General features: G+C 31.0%; 1 long non-coding RNA gene across 1 annotated transcript; it reads left to right on the top strand.

The window, feature by feature from the left end:
- Positions 1–3,719: 3,719 nt before the first annotated feature.
- LOC149560343 (uncharacterized) lies at positions 3,720–6,285 on the top strand. Its single transcript, XR_016363346.1, has 2 exons — positions 3,720–4,160; positions 4,276–6,285. It is a non-coding gene; the product is annotated as an uncharacterized LOC149560343 (long non-coding RNA).
- The last annotated feature ends 424 nt before the right edge of the window (positions 6,286–6,709 follow it).

Genomic DNA, 6,709 nt, shown 5'->3' with positions numbered 1-6,709 from the left:
TACTCTGATTAATTGATCACATCCATTTTTGGTCTACAGTTGTGCTTGTGTTTGAGTTCTTAGTTCCTGGGTGAATGTTTCCCTTAGGCAAATTGTTACAAATATGAGCACAAAGATATACATGACTTGCACATATGTCTCCTTCTACACTAACCATGGTTAGCCTCTACTAGAAAAGTTCAAAACATCATATAAGAGTCTAATTCATAGCATTAATCATACCTAGTATGTCCTTCTCTACATGTGTTACTTCATATAAAATGAATTCTAAGATGCTCCACTTATGGTTCTCCAAAATGTGCCCTAGGTGTGTTAGGATTGTGAAATTTTTCCTGCCTACCAAATGATGATCCCCCACCTCTACCTCAGGACTCCAGAATGTCAAAATAATTTGGCACCTCCTCAAGGAAAAACTCACAATAGAGTTTCCTTAAAAAAGGAACCTCATGATTATTACAGGTAGGGGAATTAAAGATCATCTACAATCTATCCCAGAAGTTGTTTCTTATGTTTTCATTCAAATACCAATAAACTAGAAACCTCTTTGTTATAGTTCTAAGCGTACCATTTGACCCTAGAATTTTAAATAACTTGTAAATGTCGTGTTTCAATTTTTTTTTTCACATCATCATATGATAATTTATTTATATAAGAATGTCTTAATTCTTCTCTATTATTATGTCATTTTTAAAGTTACCCACTAACTTTGCCTATGTATGTCAAGATTTATTCAATTGGACATGCAAGTCTTGCCCCTATAGGATTTATTTAAACTAAAACTCTTACCCTTTGAACTAAATATTCTAATTTGATTTTCCCTCTTTCTATTTCATTTAACAAATGTTTGTGTGTTCCAAGAGGAGGTCTCTAAATTGGTGGAGGCAATTGGGGATTCATTTTCTTAATTTTTTTCTTCATTTTAAGGGTTTTGTGGAGGGTTTCATTTCTACACATCATTCTTTCCTAGCAATTAAAAATTTCTTTTTTAGATTCACAACTAAAAATAAAATAAAATTTGGCAATAAAATTGGTTGAAGACTAAAACTAAACTAAATTTCTAACACAAAGAAGAGGTAAAATGACTCACTTTTTCTATTGATTCACACTCATTGCTATCGTGGAGATATTTTTGGTCTGATCTAGAAAATCAATTTATAGATTAAAGGGGCGTATACACTATGGTTGGTATTTTAACTCTAACAAAATTATTGGACTATGGAAAAAATGAGGTATCAGTTACTAAATTTCATTTTTGTAATTTTACATAGTACACATGTGCTATAGGGCATGCACACTATGTTTTGAATTTCTCAAGCCTATGCATAGGCAACACAAGACATAACATGTGCACCTTTTTATGCTCACACAATATAGTGCCATCACTCTATGGCTTTGATTATAAAAAAATAAAGTGTCATCCTTTTGGTCCCCTATCTTTGTGCACTTACCCACTAATATTGACATAGTTTATCAACTAATATGTAATCCTACTTTTGAGAATACTCTACATCACATAGAGCATCTTTAATCACTTTTCCTATCATTCTAAAACTATAGGGAGACATTGGATCTTTATTTGAAAGTGATATTTCCTTGCATGGCCAAGCTCTTTGGGATAATACTAATACTTTTGTCATCCTATCTTGTGTAGGCATATCCTTTTGTAAGTGATTAATTTATTGATAAAATTCATAAACACCTATTTCTTCTTTATAATTTTGTGTCACTTCATTGAAGGCTTATAAAATTCATAAACATCTAACTGCCAACATTCCCCTTCGAGATTTGTGGCATGGCTTAACCGCCTCCTATGTTCTATAAGTCTAGTGGTTGTATCAGGCATTAATAGGTCAATCTTTTGGTTCAGCGACAACCCTAGCTTGTAACAGATTGTAGATTATCATAGTTGGTAGTGCCTTACTAAATTATGATGACATTCGATAGCGACATGCAAACCACTTAGTAGAGCTCAATGTCATCATTTATTTTGATTTTCCTTCTACATACTCCTACTAGAATTGGGAAGATATTTTGTATACATCCATCTTCTACATCCCATTTTGAGCATCTACTATTGACTACAAATTGTGGAGGGATATAACATTTCTTTCTTTTTGCTCGAACTATGTGACCTTGGGGTTAAAAACACTACAACATAGTAATTGCAATACGTAATTATTATAAATTTTTGGAGAGGGGACATGGATTTGTTCCCATTGGATCTTAATTCTTTCCTCTTTCCTTTCATTAGGTTCATTTCTTAGTTAGACTTGGGGGGAGAGGAGGTTAGTGCAACTTATAATTCTTTGTTATTTACGGTATGTTTGTTTGTTATTTATGGTGATTAGATTAATTGCATGCTAGTCATGGTAGTTTACATTGAAGGCAACAAAGAAGAGTTTCAATTTAACTTACTCCATCTCTTCAAATTCCATTCCACCATATTATGCATTAGTTATAGTTTTTTTTTTTTTAGATTAGTAAGAGGCCAAAGCCAAGATTTATTATTATTATTATTATTTGTTAAGCGTGAGTGGATTTGAACCCAATACCTCTTCGATAAGAGGCTCACAATTTACCATTGTGTTGTAGGCTTTTGCCTATGCATTAGTTATAGTTGTGTGTTGGTTCTCTTTGTATAAATCTTGCTTCTTGCAATTGTAAATGATGAGTTTTTCATTTTATTCACATCTTTGTTTTTTTATTTGTAAGTTTTTTTCTCTTTTCCAATGAGATCCGTAATCTATTTTACAAGATAAGCTATAGTTTTTACAACAGGGAACATGTTATCCTATGTTAATCCCCTTATAGGAAAAATAAACAACAATGACGTGTTTAAGGCACATATACAAAAACATGCATGTAATTTTGATCCAGATAAGTTGGACTTGGTAATGCCCCTTTGAAAATCATAGCATGTTATAATTATTTCAGGTTACTCGAGCTACATTTAAATTAATAAAATTTTGAATGTCTTTAAATACAACAACAAAGCTACATATTATATAAAAATGTGTTGAGTAAGCTCTAAATGATTATTTGAAAGGGGCAAGATATTTAAACTTTCAACTTAGTAGTTATAGATTATTATGGCTCATTTCCACATGTTTTACAATTGAACAAAAGCCAATATTTAAAAGACCATATATATATATGAAAGTGATTTTAAGATAACATATAATATTTTATAGTTATATCTATATATTATTTTAATGTAAAATAAAGAAATATACAATAAATATACATTAATTTTATTTTATTTTTAGAAAAATGAAATTATGTAATTCATTAAATAATAGAAAAACATAAAATTTCAGATAAACAAGATTTCTTATTAAATATTTTTTATTTTTAATAATGTGAAAATTAAAGATATTTTAAAAATATTATTATAAGCTAAATTGATAAAAGTATCTAATAAAACATGCAAATCCCAAAACAAATATATTAGATGTAATAAAAACTAAAATAAAATAAAATATTAATCCTTTAAATTTACTATCGATTTATATTCCAAACTAAAGACTGAATAACCCCTTGGAAGAGTTTTCAAAAAAATCTGAAACTAAAATGCAACGGTAAAAAAGAGTTTAGAATTTAACATGTTGAAACCAAAATATAGCCGTTGGGAGAGTTTTCAAACAATCTCAAATTAAATGTGGCAAAAGGAATTTAAAAATAGAACATTTTGAAACCGAAATAGCCGTTGCAGGGAGCGGGGTAAACTGAAATAGCCGTTGCAGGGAGTGGGGTAAAGCATATCAGATAAAGATATAACTAAAGACAGTTTAAAGTCTTTCGCTTCGATATTTTTATCTGTTTATTTATCCTCTGCTAGCGATATTTTCTTTTGTTTATTTCCTTTCACTGATCGGAATATTTGTCTTTTCATGTTGCTGTCTTGTTAAAAAAAATTCTGTTCTTTTTTGAAATATGTGGTGATGGATGAAGAATCAGGGCAGTAAAATAAGTAAAGAGAGGATTTTTTGTGGGTTTGTTTTATGGATCTGCAAAGAACTAAAAGAAATGATCTGGTTTGAACATGCATTTGATTTTTTAGATCGTTTTGATGAGCATTAGCATGATTACCTGCCCTGGTTTATTATATTGTTACTTTGAATCTAAATGGATTAAAATTAGATGTACGCTCTCCTCCAACTGTAAGTTACAACCTCTTTTTAGAATATAGTAAAGCTGGAGAATGGATTTATGTAGGAAATTTGGCATGAAGCATGGTTGACCTTTAATAATTGCCATTGCCTTTTCCTTGTGCAGAGAAAGTGAAGGAGGATGGAGGAGTTGTATTGCAAACTCTATTTCTTCATCCCCAGTAGTCAACACCACTTTGGATTGAATGCCAAAACCACAGAGGAGGATTTGAGAAAAACAGGGATTGAAATTTTTCAAATATGCTGAGATGTATTGCATGCAAGGACCCAAATTTCCATGTCAGTTTTTCCTTCCCCATTTCTTCTATCTCTGATTTTTCCCATTTTTACAGAATTTAGATCTATGCTATAATATTTTCAAACAAAACACAATTACCATTCTAAATACCAAATTTCAATACTGCATAGCCTCTTTAATCAACTCCAAATAACATGCAATTAGCTGTCTTGTTTAAGATGGGATTTCACTATTTGTCCCTTTGTTGTTTGCATCTCGCCTATTCTAAGGGCTTTGTGATTGCATTTTTTTGAAATGCCCACTTCATGAATGATAAAGTATACAAACAGTACTGCTCTGCTGGTTCTTTGACTAGAAATAGTACTATTAAACATTAACAATCTTAAATATCATTTGGAATTTAATTGACTGGATGCACGCTTCCAATATCCAATAGAAATTAGATAATCGGTAAGAAATATATTGTAATTGATGGTTCGAGACCTGCATAGGCCACGTCAACTAGACCTGTTTCATGTGTCACGATTCAGAGTGTTTCAAAATCAATTCATTATGGCCAAATTATATGTATCCCTCTCCCTTCTCACAAATCGGAAATGTCATTGTTCTTTTAATGGGTATGCAATAATGTTTTGGATTTCCAAAGAATTAGATGAGAAGTATAGAAGCACTAAGTTGAAATCTGAACTAAAGATATTTCAAAGCATTTCATTATTCTTCTATGATTTATAGGGAATAAAACACAAAAAATTGCAAAAAATGGAAGTATGGTACATTGTGAAGTGGCGAGAATTCCACTTTGCGGTTGTGGAGACCTGTGCTTGAATACCAGCATCCACAACATTTGGGATTTTGTTGTAATTTGTTACAACGTGGTAAACACTATCATTTTCTGGTAGAGTAAAATTGTCCATTACACGCACCTACTCCATTTAGATTGCATTTCAATAGCAGATAATTATTTTCTACGGTGTATAGTAAGTAAACTGTTGTTACAAGCAGAGAACTGTAGCTTCATTTTATATTTTAAGTTGTAATCTCTCAAAAGTTGAGCTGTTGCAATAAAATAAAGTTTTATGCTATGAAAAATAGAGCTTCCTCTGTTTCAATAACAAAGTTATTTCTCTACTTTGTATATATTATTTTTTATTAATGCAATCAGATTTCCACAATCCATAATAGTTATGATACTTATTTTTGCCTGCTCTCCCCTGTTTTAAATTCTACAATTTGCATAGAACACGAGGCTCATAACACACTTCAAAGCTGCATTTTAAGAAAATGTTCAAAAAAATCCTTTAGAGCATAAATGATCTAGAATCATATCTGTAAGCATTCGTGTTTATATGCTGATAGTAATATATAATTATTATATGATATGCTGTAGAAAATCTCAAAATGGTGGATGGTATGGTTAGTTTATTGATACATTAATTCTCAGCATGAAACTAGTCTTATACTAGTTTGTGCATGAAAACTGCTATGCCACTTTCCTTGGTAGTCACCATGCCATTGGAATAGATTTTCAATATACATTTTGATTCACTCTAGAAACATTCAAGCAAATGCAATAGCCTGGTGTAAAGCTTTATTCCTCAAATCTTACAAGAGTCTAGTGAAATGGGAATTCTAAACTTGGGCTTTGAGTATCATCAAAGTATAAATGATTGTAAAATTTTGTCAGATGTAAATTAGATCTATGCTGGCAGAAATGTATGGAAAATGTAGAAATATTGTAAGGACAGTGATCTGATGGACTGCAACGATTGCAGTACATGCGTAAAGACAATTGTTTTGAAGAGATTCTAAAAGAAATAATGGTGTATTATCATCCATCAAAACACAAAGGAGAATAAATTTGCCACAGAAAGGCATTTCGAAAGGCATTTCAATCAACACCGAGTTCTTCTTTATATGAAAATAACAACTTTTCAAGGTTTGGTATAAAATAAGTCATTCAGTTATTTTCATAGATTTCTGAATTCTGGTTTGTGTTATTTAGTATTGATGTTTTGGATCACACTCTGTGATCACTTTCTATTATGCATCAATACTAAATCAAATCTAAAAATCTATGAAAATAAATATAATAGAGTGTAGAAATTTAATATTTCTAAATCATTCAGTATTGTTCTGGCTGCATCCACATTTTATACTTACGGATTTATGCTATTACCATTGATGCTATTACAGGCTAATTGAGGAGTTGTAAGCTTGATATTAAATTGCACAATTCTCAGCCTCTATTGCATTATTCCCATCCTTTGTACAAGAAATCCATTTTGCTCTAATTAGAAGGGAG

This window comes from Cupressus sempervirens, chromosome 4 (assembly GCF_028749045.1).
Source record: "Cupressus sempervirens isolate cs-2001-9-10 chromosome 4, ASM2874904v1, whole genome shotgun sequence".
Lineage (NCBI taxonomy): Eukaryota > Viridiplantae > Streptophyta > Pinopsida > Cupressales > Cupressaceae > Cupressus > Cupressus sempervirens.
Note: the sequence above shows the minus strand (reverse complement) of the source record. Positions and strands in the feature narration are given on the sequence as shown.